At 36.2% G+C, this 22242-nt stretch overlaps 1 protein-coding gene and 1 non-coding gene across 3 annotated transcripts in view; one reads left to right on the plus strand and one right to left on the minus strand.

Annotated features, from left to right (window-relative positions):
* Positions 1-12764, minus strand: part of Klf8 (Kruppel like factor 8) — a 284345-nt gene extending 271581 nt beyond the window's left edge. Inside the window, exons 1-2 of one of the 2 annotated variants that reach the window (XM_023708437.1) lie at positions 12514-12764; positions 11834-12029 (exon numbers count right to left, since the gene is read on the minus strand). The gene's annotated coding sequence lies outside the window, so the exon portion shown is untranslated. Of the gene's footprint in view, positions 1-11833; positions 12030-12251; positions 12466-12513 lie in introns of those variants that run through there. The other variant, XM_004648206.3, reaches the window with a different exon arrangement.
* LOC111814569 lies at positions 248-354 on the plus strand. The gene has a single exon (XR_002819529.1). It is a non-coding gene; the product is annotated as a U6 spliceosomal RNA (small nuclear RNA).
* Positions 12765-22242: the final 9478 nt, after the last annotated feature.

The raw sequence follows: 22242 nt of genomic DNA on the forward strand, positions 1-22242 counted from the left end.
CATCTTTACTCTGAATAACTATGAAGAAAACAACATGCAATGTATTAATTATTGTAACTGTCCTACTAATGTGTTTTGAAACTGTCTCATTGCTATTTTGTAATCAATAAAATTAATTTTTTTAAAAAAGACATTTTTTTTTTGGTGGAACTGGGGATTGAACTCAGGCCCTTGAGCTTTCCAGGGAAGTGCTTATTCTACTGAGTCATCTCCCGGGCTCCAAGACAATTTTTTTAATCACTCTATAGTGCTCTCTTCAGCAGCACATATACTAAAATTGGAACGATATAGAGAAGATTAGCATGGCTCCTGTTCAAGGATGACATGCAAATTCGTGAAGAGTTCCATATTTTTGGACTCTTTTAGACTATTTTGCTGAGTTAACACACCTATAATATTCAAATAGCGGAACTAAACAAAAACAGGGGATACAGATGAATGTCCTTTTTGTATCTGTGATTTAAAATGGTTAGGACAGATATATAGTTACATTCTCTTAATGAATAGAGGGATTTGTTGTGATAGTGTTTGTAAATAGGATAATCATGTCCGCATCTTGTACAGCAAATAAACACTAGGAAGACAGTATGTAATGTGTTAATTATTGAAACTGTCCTACCAATTTGGTTTGAAACTGTCTCACTGCTATTTGTTACTCAATAAAATTATGGGAAAAAAAGAATCAAATGGACTCAGTATTTCAAGAAAGTAGGCTCATCTGCTAACTCCCATTCTTCCTGCAGAGATACTGAGACATCTAGTAGAACTTCTGTTCACACTTGGTAGCACTCCCTGCCCCAATGCTAGTGGCAATTTCCTTAGCAGAGGTAGTAAGATAGATTCTTAAGTGTAAAGGAAGTGCTCACTTCTTTTCCCAGACAATATCAGATACTGAGAGTTCCAAGACTAGCTGGAGGTTATACTGGTGTGATTCTTAACATGACTACACTTGGAACTGTTTTAACAATTGTCTCTCAGAGAAAGGAGGTGACATTGATTAACAAAGCGATAGGAAAAGGACTGTTGCGGGACTGTCCTGCAACAATGCTGTGTATGGTTAGATTTCCGGACTTATATGTAAACATATATAATACTTTATTCCTATTTATTAAATATATTCTAATTTTTTTAATTTTTTTGTCAAATTCTGTAGGGACTTAAAGTTTAACATACCAATACTTTATGAAAAATACCTGTTCCATGTTAAGCCTAAGATGTTTGATATCCAGACAGATAGTAAGGTTAAGCTCAACAGAATAGGTTATATGGCAGTAACAATAAGCTTCTCTTCTGGAGGGTTAACAACCTAAGTTTGCAGACCAAAAATTAGAGAAAAAGGAGGGCTGTAAGGAAAGCCAACATTCTGGCCCTAGCCTTTCAAGGTCAGTTAAGACTCAGGACATATGAGAACTTGTACTGTAACATCATGTAACTCAGTTGCGTCCCAAATTTTCTGATCAAGGAGATTATGGGGCCAAAAAGGAAAGTGATCAATGATGTAGAGTGTGCCTAAGGAGAGTCACATGGAGAGAAAACATTCTCTCAGGCTTTCACAGAGAGCACATTGGCCAAGCAATGGCCGTGACTCATGCACATGGCTGACACTGACAAAGGTTCTACAATCTGAGGTACAGGATCTCAGGATAAATGCTGAGGGGATTTGATTGATCTTATCAGACCCAAAAGCTACAACTCTTGTTGCATAGGTCCTGCTTTACCTTGGCCTTAACCATCCAGCAGAAAAGTATAAAAACGAAATATAAGAAGTAAAGCCATGCTGCTATGTTGAGCTGTAGGGGACTCAGGTCAACAACTTCTGACATTGCCAGTCAAGTGGAAGACCCAATACTATTATGGACTACTGGACTATTTTGGAATATTTTGCTGAGTTCACATATCTATAATATTTAAATGATGGAACTAAACAAAAAAAGGGATATAGATAAATGACCATTTTGCATCTGTGTATTCAAAATGGCTAGGATAGATATATAGCTACATTCTCCTAATTCAAGGAATAGAGGGATTTGTTCTAATAGTGTTTGTAAATAGGATATCATGTCTGCATCTTGTACAACAAATAACCACTAGGAAGGCAGTATGCAATGTGTTAATTATTGAAACTGTCCTACCAATTGATTTGAAACTGTCTCATTGCTATTTGTTTCTCAATAAAATTATGGAAAAAATCACTCTGTAACATATATAATACTAATAATGTCATTACTATGACAAACAATATACACTCAAGGAACTACAGATTCAGCATGATTAAGTAATCTCTAAATCACATGAAACACATGACTGATGTTACTCAAATACAAGTTTGTTGTCCAATACCATAGCTCTCTTTCTCATTTAAAATACCTTCTATGACATTGCACTTGGGAATAGTTTCATAAAGTTGAAAATAATGATAACAGAGGTAAACATATACCTTCATAACAAAATTTGCCATTGAATATTTGCAAAAAGTATTAAAACATTCCCACTAATTGTGATGTCCATCATAACAGAAAATCTCCAGAATCACAATTTGAGCATAGCACTTAAGCATCAGTTAAGAAAATCCAGAAGACCTAAAAAGCAAAGACTCACTACTCTTCAACCTACTATAAAATTTCATGCAAATGTCTTAAAAATTTATATCATTATTCTATGGTATATTTAAAATTTTTAAACAATATAAGCATCTTCATGCATCTCTAGTGCAATGATTGCTTAAGGGCAGAGATTTTGTCTCTACAGTAGGCTTTCCACTCATTAATTGAGCTAAATAGCTCAGAAGCACCAAGTCAAGAGATCCTAGGAGAATCATGGGCCATATTACTTTGCAGTATCCCAAAAGAGCCCATTTATGCAATGACCAATTCAGTGCTATACATTATTTGAATGAAGAAAGTATGTTATTATTCTTTTAGTATCAACCTGTATGTATACTTATCAGAAATATTTTTTAAAAGAAAACTAATAGCCACATGACAACTTTACTCTAAACATGAAGCAACTACATCATTACAATACAGAAAAAACTAAAGGAACAAGCAATCTGAAATAATGTAATTAAAATATGTGATCAGCATTCTGGAGCTTTTCTGAGAACAATACATTGTTTTTTTAAAGTTTTATTTCAAGGAGATTAAGAAATAAAGGAAAACCAGAAATGATAGAAATAAAGGATTAGATATGTTAAAGAAAAAGTAAAGCTAGACTGAGGAATTTAGATTGCTAGTTTGGCAAATAGGGAATGGGGGAAAAAAGAGTAATTGGGTAATTGTCTCCTAAAGTACAGGTTACATATTTGGAGAAAGAAACCGTGCTGTATTACCTATGGAAACTGGGGTCAAATTAAATTTCTTTCTTTCTTTTTTTTTGGGGGGGGCGGAACTGGGGATTGAACTCAGACCCTTGCGCTTGCCAAGGAAGTGCTTATATATTGATATAATTTAGGTATATACAATGATCACATTCATTACAAGGAATTTTTTTAAAGAATGCAAAAAAAAACTAGAAGCCATACAAATTTTCACTAAAAAAGTAACAGGAATTCAACAATGCTTGCTGTATTGTATGATGTTATCTTCAAATAAGCTTACGTTGCCACATATGAATGTCTAAAATTGTTTTTAAAAAAAAGAAAAACAATAAAAAGTTATTTAAAAAATGCACCACAGGGAATTTGTACCTCTACATGATGTATACAGATTTGTCTTTACTTCCCTTCCCATTACCATCCCTCACTTTAACCTCTTTTCCCCTCCTTATTTACAAAGCTTTGTTTCCATTTTAGCCTTCATTTCTCATCTTTTCTTTTTCCTTCTTTCCTTTCTCCTCACCCTTCCCTAGTTTCCCTTTCCTTTTGAATGATTACTTACTTCATAATATTTATTTTATAATTTTGTTCTTAGACTTTCCATTTCTCACATATAGAGGTAATACAATATTTACATATGTGTGTTCAGCTTATCTCACTTGAGAGTATTGTCTTAGTTCAATCCCCGGGCCTGCTGTGCCGGATGCACCCCCAAGACATGCTGAGAGAGCAATTGAGACTGGGCGTGATGACACACATCTGTAATCCCAGCTCTTGGATCACTAGTAGTGGATCACTACTGGATCGATCTAGTAGTGAGATCCTGAACACCCTGCAGACCTTTCTCTAAAACACACACACACACACACACACACACACACACACACACAAAAGAGTATTGTCTTAGGGTCCATCCATTTCGCAACAAATATTTCAAGTTTGTCCTTCTTTATGGCTGCATATTACTCCATTACATAAAAAAACACATCTTTTATTTATACTCAGTTAGTGCACATTTAGTTTGTTTCTAAGATTTAGCTATTACAGACTGTGCCACTATTAACATGCATATATATATATATATATATATATATATATATATATATATCACTGTGGTATGTTGCCTTTAATTCTTTCAAGAAGATACCAAGAATAGGAATAGTGAGGTGAAATGAGACTTGTAGTCCTAGTTTTTTAAAGGAACCTCCACACTTATTTGCCCTGTGGTTGCACCAGTCTACACTTCCATTGATAGTAGAAAAATATTCCCTTTTCCCACATTCCTGCTGTTAACATTTGTTACTGGTTGATTTTTATCTTAATACCTATCTTTCTGCAGAGATGGAATCTCAGCATTGTTTTAATTTGCATCTCTTGAATGAACACTGATGTTGAACACTTTCCATACATTTATTTGCTATTTCTACTGCATTATCTGAGAAATGTGTATTCATCTCAGACACCCATACTCATTAAAAAAAAAATCTCTACGGAAAATTGGAATCACTGGTCATCATCTCAATCTGACAAAAGTCATCTGATAAACGAATAGCCAGCATCATACTAAATGCACAAAAACTGAAAGCGTTCACTCTAATATCAGCAAGAAGACAAGGATATCCACTATCATCACTCCTATTTAATATGGTTCTGGAAACATTAGCCAGAGCAATTAAACAAGAGAAAAAATAAAAGGAGTGAGAATAGGAAAGGAAAAATCTAACTTATCATTATTGGCAGATTACATGATACTCTTTACACAGAAGACCCAAGAAACTCCAACAAAAGACATGTAAATATAATAACCAAATTCAGTAGTGTATCTAGATTCAAAGTCAACACTCCAAAATCAATAGTGTTTCTGTACACAAATAAACTCATTGAGGGAGAAATTAGGGAAACAGTACCTTTCACAATCATATCAATAAAAGGAAATACCTAGTAATCACTATAATAAAGAAAGTAAAAGATCTATACACTACAGTACTCTAAGAAAGAAATTAAAGAGGATAACATAAAAAGCAAAGATATCCCTTGCTCTCGGTAGGAAGAACCAATATAGTAAAAAAAAAAAAAAAAGGTCGTACTCCCGAACTTGTTATACAGATTTAATACTATCCCAATCAAAATGTCACTACCATAATACAAGAAAACAATCCTGAATATCATTTGGAACCAGAAGAGACCTAGAAGAGCAAAAGTAATACTGGGCAACAGATTCAAGTCAGAAGGTATCACAATTGCTGATCTGAAGATAGACTACACAGTTGTGATAAAAACAGCATTGTGCTGCTAAAAAATAAAAAGAGGATCAATGAAGCAGATTAAAAGATGCAAAATAAATTTTTAAAAGTACTATATTTCTTTTTTAAAATTCTATTTTTTCTGAAAAAAATAAAATATTTTACAAAATAGAAATGACATAGGCACAAGAGAAAATTTAGTTAGGGATGGTTAGTGGTTGCCCCCTTTAAAACGCATGCATCTCTCACTTTACTAAGAGGCCTACAGAGATTTGAGTTTGAGATTCCAGGACCATGTGATGTGAAGAAAAACATGCATACAAAACAGCCATAACACAGTACAAGATAACAGATGATGATGAGGATGACAGAGTAGCTCACTGGGAGTTAGTAAAAAAATTTCAAAAGACATTTTTGTCTTGAGATAGATCTTTAGGAAGTACAATCTTTCAAGAAGAGACAGAGAGAAGAAATCCAGGTGACAAGCAAAGTGCACTACTATTGTTAAACTATTAACCAGTATAATCTCAGCTTCTATCATAATACCTAAAATTTTGTAGATAACCATTAAATGATTTGCAAAAGATAATAAAGTAATAAAGAGTGTATCTGAAGGAGATATCCTGGCACTGAGACTCAGGAAAAAAAGCAAGCAAAAATAACCAAGACAGAACTAGAAGCTATTAGCATACTGTGTATTTGGTAAGAGCTTATGATGTCAAAACTCATTATGTACGCCAAGAGAAGTTAGTTTTACCTAGGCCAGATGAGGAACACAGTGAACAGAGAATATACATTTTCTTTAGAGGAGGGAGAGTAGTAGTCCAGTAAGTCCAGCAATTACTGTCAGGAAAGAGAAACTGGAATTTTACAGTTTTAAACCTGATTTTAAAAATGTTTACACTCAGTAAAGCCCCAGGCAAACTGACACTGCTATGGCCTGAACTTTGCTTCTCCCAAATTCCACATGTTGAAGCCTTCATCTCAGTGTGTGATAGTATTTGGAAAAAGGGCCTTAATGGAAGCACAATTAGGTTAAATGAAACCATAGGATAGTTTTCTGATCTGAAATAATTATAAGAGGAAACCTCAGAGCTGGGTTTTTTTCTGTCTCTCTGTCTCTGTTTCCCTCCAGTTATGCAAAGAAGATTATGTGTGTATGTATCAAGAAGACAGCCATCTGGAAGTCAGGAAAAGGCTTACCTTAGTTACTTTTCTCCTTGCTGAGACAAAATACCCAATGCCCAAAGTTAAAGGACAGTAGGTTTATTTTATCTCATAGTCTGTAGAGGTTTCAGTCTATAGACATCTATTAGCCTTCTTTCTCTCTCTTACATTTTACACAGGCTACCTGCCATACAGTGGATGTAGCACTCACACCCTTAATTCTATCTAGAACTATGCCAAACCATTTAAATAATTGATTTAGTAATCACACGCCCTTCATCCAAACACTACATACTCTAGACGTAGCCACCTCTGAAAAGCCCCACCTATGACTTTATAAGGCTTTGTGGGGACATCAGACACTAACGTAACAAGCCCTTACAAGAATCCGACCATGCTTTCACTTTACTTCAGTCTTCCAGCCTTTAGAGCTGCAAATAAATAGTTTTCTATTGTTTAAGGAACAAAATCATGAGCCAAATATGGTAATGAATACTAGTAATCCCTTGAAATGAATTTGAGGCCAGCAAGGGCTACATAGAATTGAAGGCCAGCCTGAAATACATAGCTAGACACTATCTCAAAAAAAGAAAAGGAGCTCAGCAATATTGTAGCACTATTATTTTAATAAATTAATTACAAAGATTTTATTGCTATTACAAATACCACCAGAGTTAAAAAATACCCTAAATGACAATCAGCAGAAGGCTTACTTAAAAATTCATGACTTATCCATATACTGAAAAAATCTATGTAGTCACACAAAACAATGAGGCAACTTTAATATGTGGTGTATGCTAGATAAATAAGGTGCATGTTTAAATTTTTTTAAAAGTATTACAGTAAAAGTCACAGTGCCATTAATCTCCCTCAAAATACTACTCCTGGCTTTGAACACACCCATTTGATCATTCCTGCCACTTGCTGAAGTAGTTCTAGAGGCCTTTTTGGCAAGTGTCTTTAGTTGACCTGTTATGTCAGCCTCCATGTCCTGAATCATTTCAAAATATTTACATTTTACAATAATTTTTATTTTGGGGAACAACTAGAATTTATATGGTACATGATTTGGTGAATGAGGTGGGTGAAGACATACTATAATATTTTTATTTGACAGGGATTTCCATAAATGTTTTGAATCAAGTCAGATATCCACAAACTTCAGAAAATGGTAAAAATAAGTGGATAAGTGCACTCAAAGCAAAAGAAAGTATTTTGAGGGTGGTTAATAGTAATGTGTCTTTTATTACAAAAAATATTCAAACATTTAAACACATACCATAATTTTTTTATCAGTTTGGGTATGGAAGTATCTCCAAAGTATACATTTAAGCTGATAAAGCAATTGTAGAACACTGTGAAGAATGTGTTAGCATTTGTGCATACCAGGTAAGAGGGAGAAAAATACAGGATTTATTAATTGGTATACAACATATATCCCTGAAAAGATTCCTAATAAGCTGACAACTTTAATGGCTATTTGTGAGGCAAAATGGGTGACTAGGTGAAAAAATTATGTGGGAGAAGTCTCACTCTATAACCTTTCATAGAGCTCATTTTGGCAGCATATATACTAAAATATACCCTTTCATATATTTAAGTCACATGGAATATATCACTAACTTAAAATACATTTTAAAATTAATTATAACCAGGCATGATAGCACACATTTGTAATCCCACCAATGAATGGCATGAGAATAGCTGCAAATTGTAGGGCAGCCTGGAATACATAGAGTTCAAGGGCATCACAAACTGTACACTGCGATCTTGTCTCAATAAAAAAAAATGAGTTTTAAAATTTTAGAGGAAACAGCTAGGCATGGTAGTGCATGCCTACAATCACAGCACTTGCAAAGCTGAGGCAGGAAGAACCTACCAAGTGTCTGTGGCCAGACTTGTCTATGCATTAAGTTCAAGGGTATCCTGAACTATATAGTGAAAACTTGTGTTAAAAAACAGAAAGAAGGGCCAGCCAAATAGCTCAGTAGATTAAAGCACTTGCAAGCAGGTGCAGGGGTCAGGGGTTCAATCCCCAGGCCTCTGGTGCAGACCCCGCTTCCGGGGCATGCTGAGATGGCAATTGAGGCTGGGTGTGGTGGCACACACCTGTAATCTCAGCTCTTGGGAAACTGTAAACAGGTACAATCTAGTAGTGAGATCCTGAACACCCTGTAGACCCTTCCTTAAAATACTGGAAAAAAAAAACTGAAAGAGAAAAATTTTAGAAGAAACAAAATACAAATGTTGGCTTAATTTGTTCTATATGCTAATTATTTTCACTTCTGATATAAATTCATCTGTCAAACACTGGGTCCAAAGGTTTACTTACCAAAAATTATCATATTATTCTGGAGATGAGTAACCAGAAGCTAGATAACACTGAGTTGAGGATAATAAATGATTAGAAATCTGATTTCTAGCTATTAAGCTTAATTTAAAAATTAGTACATAAAAATCAGAAATAAAACCAAACATAGTCACATATGTTCTTCAGTCAACAAATGAGCTCAACACTACAAAGCTTATTTACAGTCTACTTAGGAATTAGACGTCAGTTTTACAAGATGATCACTTAGGTCAATTATCCCAACTAAACTTTGCTTTATTTACAAAAACATGGTATCACAGAAGTAGACCCTAGAAGATAGTCTACAAAATGTGTACCAAATGTTTATGTGGAAAAGTAATCAGTTAAGTGTTATGAAGACACAATGGCATTAGATGTCATGAAGAACCTCTAACTCTGAAAAAAAGTAAAGACTTTGATTCAGCATGTGCAGGACACATAATAACCCAATTTTCAGAAAATATAAGGCAACTTACATACTGAAAAGAGTATTTCTAAATCCAAGGATGAGGGATGGTTCTATAGAAGTGACATTTAAATTGAGACTAATGATGGGAGAAATACTAAAATTACTGTGCAAGAAAAATCATGAAAATAAGCATATTATAAAGCAGTGTATTCATAAGTATAAACTACGTAGGCCATATAACCATCTCTAAAGAAGAGTCAAAGAAAGACATGCCATGGAGGCTAGAGACAAAATTAGATCTTAAAGAAAAATTAGTATTTAGACAGGAAGGTAAAGAAGATACTTAAATAGAAAATTACATTTAAAATATTTCTTATGCCTGACATACATGTGAACATTTTTTGCTAAATGAATTACATGTCCAAAGGAAATCTTTTCACTTAACTAATTAAGCATGATCATAAACTACAAATGATTCAGGACAAAGGAGAATACATAAATGTATCAAATAATGATAATGTCACTGCCAGAATGAGAAAAGATGAGTGATTGATGATTCCTACCAGTAGACAAAGACAATCTTAAAAGATAATTGATAACTTGACTAGGCTTGATACCTTGATTTGTGGAATTCAAACAGCTAATCCACTAAGAATCCCATGTTGGAAATGCATGTAATAGAACAATGAGGGTGGCAATGGTGACCTAGCGCTCCACACCCCACTTTTCTTTCCAATGCATGCTGAAATCACAAGCAACAAATATCTGTAACTCCCTAGTGCTCTGAAGTAGAGTCATTCACTTACTTAATCTTGAGAATGGACTAGATAGCCATATTTCTCATTTCTATTTTCAAGTTATATTTCTGCTCTTATATTTTCTACCCGTCTGCCCTCTAAACTAATCTGGAGACACTGTTCCCAACCCATTCTCAGGGCCTTCAACAGTTATCAAAGATTACCATTTCTCTCATAAGTAGTCTCCCAATACTCTGAAGATTGAGATGATTAGGTCATTTATGAGTCACTGATTTATGTTATATAAAGGTTCTGTCAGTTATATCCTCCTAGTTAAGTTGTCCAAATAATTAGAGGAAAAGGAAGTTATTAGCTTTTTTATTAGAGGTGATTAAGTCCACTGGGAAAAATGTTAAATTAGAAGCAAATAAAATCTATGCTGTAGCCTATCAGTATTTAGACAAGCTAATTTGATTTATCAGATTTCCTTTCACTTTATGTGGAAGGAATTTTAAGCACATCAAAGTACTACTAATTCTATCAGCAGTGTTCCTGAGAAAGAGTTCCAAACTGAGTAGGAAAAGGAAATGAAACTAAGATTATGACAGCAGTCTCTATCAAATACATTATCACATGTCAGCTACCCGAATATTTTTAAGATACAATTATTAATCTGCATTCCACAAATGGGGAAAGGCAATGCCTCAGTTAATTGTTAGCAATATCATTTCAAAGCAGATCTTTGCGTTACCACAAACCATCAGAGTCACCACCAGTTTAAAAACCAAACTTTGAGATTATTCTCTTTGCCCAGTCATTATTACACTGGATGACACGAAAAAGCTTAATAATTGTTTTTCTTTATGATGAATTCATTGCCAAAAGTAATAAGAGATTGCCTTCGCCACCTGATGTGATTTCCTTTCCCCCACATTTACTTTCCTCCACAAAGGACAGCTCCACTAAGAGGTACCAAGTGCACTAGCTCCAGCAATCACAGTAACTCGGCCCAACCTTTGCTTACACAGAGAACTGAAGGGCCTAGTTAGGGCCTTGGATTGGGTTTCTTCCTACAGCTAAACTAAGCTCCTCTTTAAAGAACTGGTAAACTCAAAGCAGCTCCTCCCTGTGGCTCCTTCCAGTATCTCATGATCCTACTAATTTCCAATAACCTAGGCTCCCACCTGTACCTCCGCCCTCTTTCTAGAAGCATCTCTGTGGGTAAATGGCCTGCTAAATCTTGTCATCTGGCTGCGACTTTGTGTAAGTTTAAGTCAGACACAAACCTCACCACATAAGTATTGAGAGCACTGACCCAGGGTGGAATAAACTATCCATCTATTTTTTAATCTCTTTCACTTCTTCAAGAAACCTCAAAACAAGTCCTTCCTCCCTTTCTTAGTCCCTTTTGACTCAATCTTTAAGGAGGTCATTTTCCCCTGAGCTTCATATTTTGAGTGTTTTTATCCTTCTGCTCCACCCTCCCTTTGCTAAAGCTGAAAATAAGTGTGTGTGTGTGTGTGTGTGTGTGTGTGTGTGCGCGCGCGCGTGTGTGTAGGGGGGTAACCTAGGCAGAGACAAGAATGGGTGGATTCTAATCTCGGTGTCACTTACCGCCCTTGTCTCTAGCTGAGGACTCCTGAAGTGTCTGAAGCTCACGCGGTCCTGCTGTAGGCTCATACTCCTGAGCTGATCGCTAGACAGCTGTTCCACTCACACCCCCACCCGTCCCTGTCTTGACTGCGTGCCAGGCTACGTTCTCTTCTCGGGTTTCTCTTTCGCGGCCCCGCACCTTCCCTTTTTCTTCCGGCTGGAAAATGGGGAAGAAGGAGAAAAGAGAGTCTCTTCAGACTCAGCTGGCCCACCCTCAGAACAAGAAAACAAAGCTCTCTATCATCCAATCCAAAAATTAGGACCCGCAGAGACGACTTCCTAAAAAGAAACCTCCCCCTGAAGTCTTTCCCCAGCTAAAAATGAAGTGGGTTCGCCTGGTTGATGAAGCAACGCTGAAGAGCCTCCGTTCCCCTTTTACCTTCACTAATTCAGTTCCGGCCAAGCCCACTTTTCACCCAGCCTCTTAACTCTGCACACCCTTGAAAAGAAGGTCGGCGGCGAGGGCTAAGAAAACCGCCAAGAACCTGAAAACACTACTGAGCACAAAGTTGAGGCAGAGAAGAAATCATTCAAGATAGGAGCCCAAGACGAGACATCAGCAGGATCCCTCCAAATCCGCCTTTGCAGCCCCACACCCCAGCTCCTTCCTAAAAGGAAAGAAGGGAGGAGAAAATGCCTACGATTGGTCGAAACACTTAGGAGAACGCCAGCCTAGGGCAAGAGCTTCAAGGAAAAACAGCAGCAAGTCTTTGCGCGTCCTCTAGGGCGGGGTTTCTTGGAGGCTCCGAGCTGTCCCACACAGGTCAGAACGTGAGGTGCTCCCTCTAGGCAACCTCTGTGCGTGGGGTGATTTCGTCTTCTTCCGCCCAGGCTGGGCCAGAAGAGAGGTGTTACTACAGTGAGGACTCCACCTTGGGTGGAGTTCCTTAAAAGCACCTGGGGCCTTTGAAACAGAAAGCAAACTAGGAAGAGGTGGAGAAGGGTGGGGCTAAGAAGGGAAAAGGAGAAGAAAGAGAGTGGGGCGGGGCCCAGGGCTATGAGAGCTGGCCTCGCCCCTGGCGGCGGTTTCCCTCTGTCTCCAGTAGCAGCAGGCACAATTGCAATCAATTTCGGGTTTTTATTTTTTAATCTGTCAGAGAAAAAGGCTTGATCACCTATCTGTGCTCACTCTATAGAGAAGGGTGAAAACAGTGAGGATCGTGGCTGGGGCGTGTACAGAAGAAAAGCAATGAGAAAACGGGCAAGGATAAAGCTGGCATGTAGAAGCAATATTTCCCCTCCTAGCTTACCATAGTTACATGTGACACCAGCAAAGGCATCTAGGACTGGCGTGTTCTGGGAGGAGGCTAAAAGGAAGAGATTGGGGCTGGGTAATTTTTCAAGCAAGAATAATGGAAGGAGGTGATGGTGAAGAAGTGGGTGGAAAAGGAGGAATTGAAGATGAATTGAAAATACTTTATTATGTGACACCGTAGGATATTTAAGAAAGGTTTTCTCACTTTCCCAGATATCAGCTCTAAGAATAAAATTATCAACCCCTTGAGATTAGCCTTTTAGACAGATAGTGGCTAAGATCCCCGTAGAGCTGAATCCACAAAGTGGAAGCTGTGGACCCAGGATTTCTTGCACATATCTAGTTCATTTTAATTGAAGATCAGAAAGTCACCCTCAACCAAGTGTTCTTTTTTAGAGCCTCTTCCTTAGCACAACCCTTTTAAAGTGGAGGAAATAGAGGATAGATGAGAAAAAAAAAAAAAACAAGTTGGGAGGGAGCAGGGAAGTAGAAGAAATAATAATGCCTGACATCTAATATAAGCAATGCAGTGGGCCAGATGTTTTTCCACTCTTCGTATCTCTGATTATTCCTAGTAAGAAATCTGAAAATTATATATTATTGTATACTCTCTTGTGCCCCTTTTTATAAAATAATGAAAAAAATTTTAGAGTCATTCACCAGGATTTCCCAATAGGTATGTTCAGTTACCTAATTAGTATTTCTACCTGAATGCTTTCTAAGTATTTTAGATTCCCACAAACACACCCTCTTCTTCCTCTACCACCATGAATCTTAACATTCTAGGGAGCAGCTTCTTCTTCTTTACTTCAGCAAATTCCTGAGAATCCTAGGCTCTTTCTATGCCTGAATAACTACTTTCTCCATCTGAAATGGCCAAAATACTTTGTTCACCTTGAAAGGATTAACTCTAAGTCATACTCCCTCTCATTTAATTCCTTTAGGCAAAACTGCACACTTATTTAATTCCTTTAGGCAAAACTGGACACTGTTGCCTCTGTCCTTTCTCCATCTCAGGGCACATGGTTGTTGCTATAATTGCCTTCCTTTATTAGACTACAAAGTCCTTGAGGTTAGGTATGAAATGTTATAATTTCTATAATTTGCATGGCAGATATTATTGCTGTTAAGAGCAATAGTAACTGTTATGTATTAACTATATGCCATGCTCTGTTGTCAATCTCATATATATTATCAGCTCTTTCTGAAAATTTTGTGGGCAAGTATTATTGCTATGATGGTTTTACAAATGAGAAAACCAAGAAGCAGATAAAACAGCATCCTTATATATATGCTGCATGGAACAATGTTCTTCTAGCAGAAGTACTACAAAGAACTCTCTATTTCCCAATACCATACCTCTCTCTGATCACTGGCTCACCCATGCTTACTGCAAAAAGGTAAGATATATTAATATAGGAACCATATAGATAAGTATACACAACTCTACGTATTTCTTTAAAAAGAATCGCTTTATCTCTTGGAACTTCAATTTCTTAATGTATAAAATTTGGGGAATACTACTCAATACACAATTTTCACTATTCCAACCAAGGTTATTTTCAGTAATAGTGGAAATTTGTAAATTCAAGTGTGTGAAAGGTATTGGATTGTTATATCAAAAATAAATGTATGTTTGTGATATGCAGAAGAGGATGTGTAGATAAGTAGTAAAATTTAGATTAGACACTGCAATTCCCTATCTAGGCTGGGTGCATCATGTGTCAGTTTGGAAATGTTTTTGAAGACAATCTATCATTTTTAAGGTAGCTAAACATTTTATATATCTTTAAACATTTTTCTGGTTAAGTAGTTTATTTAACCTTTTTTTGGTCGGATTCCACATTTCTGTATAGAAAACATGATGTCAGATAACAAATGTAGGTTTTAAGATGAATTATTGCACCTCAGCAGAAACAAATTTGAAATTCTTTACCATGAAATATTTCATCCATTTCTCCAATGTCAAGACCAATGGAACGTAATAGGGGAGCGAATGAAAACATCTATTGTCTCCAAGAGATTCTAGTGCAGAAGCCCTTGGTTTCATAACACTCAGTCTATTTTAATTAGATTACTATAATTTCTCTGAGTCTTTTAGAAATGTCTTCTTTCTCAATCAAATTAGGATTTAAATGATTTAAGGAATTACATACCTCATGACCACCATTAGTGGCAAAGGCAGATTTTTTTTTCTTTTTTTTTTGTCTTTTATAACCAACATGTGGTTAAATTATCTATGTCAGATGAAAGTTTGTGAAGGAGAGAAACATAACTGGAAATTGTGATCAGTTTCCTTCTCCTAGGAAGCACCACAAGCTCTCTTGGTTTTAGCTGGTTTAAGAAATAAAAGCCAAAGAACAGACAGCAATATCTTCAACCCCTTCCATTCCACTCCAAACCTAAGAAGACTGACTACTTGAAGCTTCATGCTGTATTTTCCATTATATATCTCAAAAATCAGACAAAGGGCCAGCCGCATAGCTCAGTGGCACAAGCACCTGCCTTGGAGGTGTGAGGTCCTGAGTTCAATTTCTGGTACCAATGAAAGAGAAAAACAATCAGATGAAGAAGATAAGAATCAAATTTTGTGTTGAACCCAATGAGAGATAGTTGGAAATATGTAGACATTGTGTCAAGGCTCATAAAGTGTAGCTATTTTCCTCTACCTCTTCATCCTTATACCTGTTCTTTTTCTCATGAACGCCAACTTATAAACTGCCAAGGCAGAGTCCAAAGCTGAGTGCTAGAGGGAAGGGCAGACTCCACCCTTCCAGCTCCAGGAAAATGACAATAATTTTTAAAATCATCCTTCACAATATCATCCAAAAAATGAAATATGTAGGAATCAATCTAACAAAGAAATCAAAATTGAATTTTATTATTATTATTATTATTATTATTATTATTATTATTATTATTTAGTTACATTGAAAATTTTAACACTCTGAAAAAGAAGACTGAAGAGGCTATCAGAAAATGAAAAGATATTCCCTGCTCATAGATATGAAAAAAACAACACTGTAAAAATGAGCATGCTTCCAAAATTGTTATACTGATTTAATGCAATCCCTATTAAAATATCATCAGAATAACCCACAGATCTGGAGAAAACATTCCTAAAATTCATTTGGAAACAGAAGAGACCCAGAATTGCAAAGGTAATCATGGTCAACAAAGGCAAGGCAGGTGGCTTCTCAATCCCTGACCTGAAATGATACTACAAAGATACTGTGATAAAATTATCATGGTAAAGGCAAAAAAATTGTCCTAAGGATTGATGAAACAGATGAAATATTGACACCACTACAAACACACTCAAGCCCCTTATCTTTGACAAAGAAGTCAAACAGGTTCACTGGAAGAAAGATAACCTCTTTAAATAATGGTGTGGAAAAAAATGGCTTTTCCAATACCAAAGACTAAATCTAGATTCATGTCTATAACAACACACTAAAGTCAAAATGGATCAATGACTTAAATATTAAAACTAAAACACTATATTAAAACTAAAACACTAAATCTACCAGAATGGAAATTCAGTAGAAATCTACAAGTTTTAAGGTAGGCAGAGAGTTCAAAAACAGAAAACAAACTGAATAGGAAGCACTTCAAAGAATCAACAACTGGGATCTCATCTCATTGAAGGGTTTCTACACAATTTGGGAGGGAATGTAAATGGCAATGAAACCAGATTAGACCCACTTATTTGAACAAGTATCAGATCTGCCTCCAAATGTTTTATATCTTTCAGAGAGCCAGTGTTTAATGCTATCTTTCAATGACATTGCTCCCACACCTTCCAGGGTTAACAGCAGGTGGCATTTGACCTGATAATTAAATTCCTTTTTGTAGTTGCCCTGTAATTACTTACTTCGCATTTATTTTCTGGTCTGTATTGATTCCTTTATTAATAGCAAAAATTATAATTTTATTTCCTTTATTTTTTCAATTTTAATTTCTTTTTTATCATAATTTTTATTCATTTTAATGAGAAAAAAAGATAAAATAGCAATGAAACAGTTTCAAAAAAAACTATAATTTTATAATGATGTCTTACCTTGGCTATTCCTTTTCAAAAATGGGATATATGCAACATATTTTAGTGTCATGTTAGGGGTTAGTATATGAAATTATTGAAATAATTTCAATAATTCATGAGGAATTATTGATAATAACCAATAGTGTAAAATGAATAGAAATCTAAATCTTCTCTTTTCATAAATATTTGAATCAGATATTCTTCCTGGAGAAGTGAGACTAAGGCCAAAATTCTCAGAAACATTTATTCAAAATCCAGAACAGTAAGGATATATGAATTTTCCATGAGGTAACTAGAAACAGCTGCCTTTTTGTCTAATGAAACCCTTAGTCAAAATGAGTCATTGTGTAATTCTGCACTTCTCTGTTGGTTCGAGGTGACCTTGTTCTTATGTCGTCACATTTTATTACTTGAGTTCATTTTTGGTACTCCTTTTGCATTCAGAAATTGTTTTACATTTTGCATGTCTTATTGAGATGTTGTTCATTACTTTTGTGAGTGCTTATCTAATTTCTAGGACATTTACTTTTCATGTCTATGATGCACAGGATAATGGAAGAACATTGTCAGTGGTTTAGAGTATCCTAAATTGTTATGTATTTCCAAATCTGCTGAGTTGTGTATTGATGAGATTCCATATGTTTTCATGAGAACTGGAAATGCACCTAGATGGAGCCTTCCTCAGTTGACATGCTATAAGTAGCTTCTTTTCCCTTGGTTAAAGTAATTCTTATACAGCTTTCACTTCTGCTTTCTTTACAGAATTAAAACAGTTTTGTTCTGAAAAACAATAAGTTATCAACAAAGTGAAAAGAAATCCACAAATTGGGAAATTCAACCAACAGTCCCTCAGACCAGGTTTTTCTATCTGTAATACATAAAGAACTAAAAAAAAATCAAGGCCCCCAAATTCAAAGACCAAATCCATAAATAGACATCTGAGATGCATAAATATTTCTCAGATGAAGAAATACAAAATGAAAATAAATATATGAAAGTGTTCAACATCATTAGTCATGTAAGAAGTGCAAATTAAAACAATAATGAGATTCTATCTCACCACATGGGCAAAGTCAACACCCAAAAGTTAATAGCATTCCTCTACACAGATAACAAACTCACTGAGAGAGAAATTAGAGAAATAACCTTCACAGCAGCATCAAAGTATTGAAATACTTAGGAATTAATCTTGTTAGCAGGGAAGTAAAAGGTCTAAACAATGAAAATTGCAATACTCTGAAAAAAGAGATCAAAGAGGAGTTCAGAAAATGGAAAAATGTTTCTTGCTCCTGGTTAGGAAGAAGCAACATTGTACGAGTGTTCATACTCCCAGCAGTGTTATGTAGATGTGATGCAATCCCTATCAAAATGCAGCATTATTTTTTATTTTCTCTGTTTTTTGTTTTATTTTGGTTTCATTTTGTTTGTTTGTTTGCTTGTTTGTACTCCTGGGCCTCTTGTCCTCCACCCGTGCCCACTAGACCCTGTTTGCATTGACTGACCAGAGTCCCCAAATTCTCTGCTGCGAGCCCACCCGGACCACCCAGACCTCAGTTTCTATTCTTTGAAAACTCTAAGAATATGTCCCTGCATCAGTTTTTACTAGAGCCAATCACCTGCCATGCCTGGAACAGGGTTTGTGCCTAGATTGCCCTTAGCCCTAATAATCATGAAATTCACATCTATAAGAAGAATGGGAGCCAGTGGGTGAAAGCTCATGAACTCAAGGATCACAAGGGACACATCTCAGGAATTAGGAGGTAGCTCAGCAGCCTAAGCCCCTGCCTGGCAAGCACAAGAACCCAGGTTCGATCCCTGGTCCCCACACTGTGTCTCCCAGGCCGGCTGTGCTAGCCATGGAAACTAGGCATGGTGGCACACACCTGTAATCCCAGGATCACAAGTTCGAAGCTGTATAGTAAAACCCTGTACCAAATAAATAATAAATAAAACTTAAAAATAAAGCATTTTACTTTGAAAAAAAACTCTACTCCTGCATTGTGGTAGCCTGTTTTCTTCAAGTCAGTATAGTAACACAGACATAGTTCAAGAAGCCTACTGTGGAACCATAATGACAGGATATTTATTTCTCACATGAGGTCCGCAGAGGATTTAAAAGAATACAGCAGCCAAACATGATGTCCCATGCATGGAATCTCAGCATTCAGGAGGCTGAGGCAGAAGGATCACTGTGAGTTAAAGGCAAGACAACTGAAAAATGAGACCCTGTCTCAAAAAAAAAAAAAAAAAAAGAATACAGCAGGCAGGAATATTAACCTTCCTAAAGTGAGGTAATGGTTCAATTAGGATAATCTTTCCCCAGCGTCCTAACCCTGTCCCCGGGGTGCGATGAGGCAGCACATGAGACTGGGCATGGTGGTGCGTGCCTGTAATCCCAGCTTTTGGGAGACTGAACACAGGCAGATCACTCCGAGTCTGATCTATGTAGTGAGACCCTGTAGACCCTATAGATCCTGCCCTAAATACAAAAAAAGAATAATATTCTAACTAGTTAATTAGCATGTCATGGGCATATAGTTGATAATGATTGTGTACATGGTGAAAACACACAGCTGAAATACTCAGTACTGTGTGAAAATGCAGAGTGATTATACACAAACATGTTGAAAAACAAAACTTTAAACCATATATTTTACCAAGACTTCATCACTCAATCACAGAATGTTGGTACAGGAAGGCCTAAAGATTTTATTTTTAAATGTGTCATGTATACTAGTAGTAGTAAGAAAGATTATATTATGCAATACATAGATTAATGTTTTCTAATAGTACTTATTTACTTTATAGTAAACTAATGATAAAGAGTAAATATGGCATTGCATTTATGATTGAGCTATTTTAACGACACTTCTTTAATAAAAGCAGTTTACTTACACAAATATACCAAGTAAGGCCTGGCCTGACAACTCAGTGGACTAAAGTGCCTGCTTAGGCAGAGTGCAGGGGCCAGAGTTCATCCCCAACCTGCCCTGCCAGCCTCGCCTGCAGGGCACGCTGAGCTGGCAACTGAAACTGGACGTGGTGGTGGGCGCCTGTAATCCTAGAGCTTGAGAGGCTAAAAATAGGAGAATCACTACAAGTCCAATCTACATAATGAGTCACTGTTGACCCTGTAGACCCTGTCCTAAATATAGAAAAATATATATATATAACAAGCAAATAATGGTACAGATAGTTTTCAGTTATGGTCAAAATTATGAAAGTGAAATATAGTTGAACTTTAGCAAAACCAGTGTTAATATGATTTTCCTCTCAATTCAAATGCTTCTACATCAGAGTGCCAATGTCTGGGGGCCAGGGACATAGCTCAGTAGAGTAAGCACTTGCCTGACAATCCAGAGTTCGGCCCAAAAACAAAACAAAAAAACCCACCAAAAACAAATGTTCCTACATTAGACACTTTGATTTAGAGGACAGTTTAACATCTAAATCCATAAATGCAAAGCCAAATTCTGTCCTCTTCCTATGCACAGAGGAGTATGCTTAATAAAACATGACATTTTTCTACTGAGCATAGGTAAAGTCTTCTAATGTTCCCCCCTTGAATCTTCTGTTGTATAAAAGGGGCCCACCTCTGGCTGGTTGTTGTTGTTTTTACACTGGAAAATTGATTCTATGGCCTGACCACTGAACTATATACCCAACTTTCTTTTTTCTTATAATAAGGCAAGGTCTCCATAAATTGCTACATGCTCTAGGCTGGACTTCAGTTATAGTGTTTATCTGGATGTGTCCCTAAAGCCACATGAGGTGGGCCTTTTCAGATGTGGCAGCATCTAGGATGTGTGATGTTGGGATTAAGGATATCACACACTGAGTATGGAGAGCATTAATCAAGAGGCTTATAGCTTGTACAGAATACTAATGAACAGAAAGATGCTGTTGCAGCTTGCCGCTCACTGCCCTGTGCCTACTGCCTTCTATCTGCCCCTCACAGTATGCACTATTTCTCCTATGTGATCCCCCTTTGCCTTGTCAACCTGCCTTGGAACAAGCAAACTATGTTCTGACACCTCTACAAACTATTAACTAAATAATCCTTTCCTCCCGTAACTTAGGGTTATGAGGTAGTTTGCCTCAGCAATGAGAAAATTAAATAAGACAGATTTTGATAACTAATAGTAGGGCTATTTCTGTGACACAGCCTGATCATGTGGTTGAGGAGCCTTTAGAACTGGATTGTGGAAAGTGTTTGTAAAGGTTTACTATGTTTCTGCCACAGCCTCCCAGAGTGCTGTATTACACTTCTATATGAGAAAGCCTGACTAATTCTGGATTTTGTGACATACCTCTTTCTTAGGATGTACTATATTATAATATCCTTATCATTTTTACATCAATCTTACAAAGTTGACTGGTAGCTATTAATGATAAAGATAGTAATCATCAATAATTTAATCATCTTTATGTTTTGCACTCTGAGCATAGGGCCAGTTATATAAGAAGTACCACAAAATGTATTTTGGATGAAATAATTTAGAGTTCAAAGTAATGGAGGATGTTAATAATGGCCTCAAAAATTTATAAACCATCTGACATTACACATGGGAGTAACATTTATCTCAATTATCTCAAGTATAGTCTCAATTTGTATCCACTTACCTACACATATCAAGCATTTATTCTTTATGGCCAAACAACACTCCATGATATAAAAAACACAAAATATTTTTGGAATTTTGTTTTGTTCATTTTTGCTTGCTTGTTTTGGGTAAAACAAAAGAAACTCAAGTCCTCACACTCACTGGGCAGTTGCTGTTATAATGAGCTAAATCCAACAACACAAAAAAATATCAATTCATTGAATGATGTACATTTCAGTTTCCAAGATATAGATACTACAAAATGTGCTACTATAAAAATGGGTGCATAAAAATTACATGTATTTACTCAGAAATTTAGAAATCTACCCATATACAACACTGTAGCAGGACAGACCTATGACTTTTTTATTGACTCTTGTTTTCTTTTATCACATTTTTCTAAACAAACATTTATTTGAGAGAGATTATAGAAATAATTGATAAGACATTAGAATCAGTACACATTTAG

Source organism: Octodon degus, unplaced genomic scaffold, assembly GCF_000260255.1.
Source record: "Octodon degus isolate 3935 unplaced genomic scaffold, OctDeg1.0 scaffold00360, whole genome shotgun sequence".
Classification (NCBI taxonomy): Eukaryota; Metazoa; Chordata; class Mammalia; order Rodentia; family Octodontidae; genus Octodon; species Octodon degus.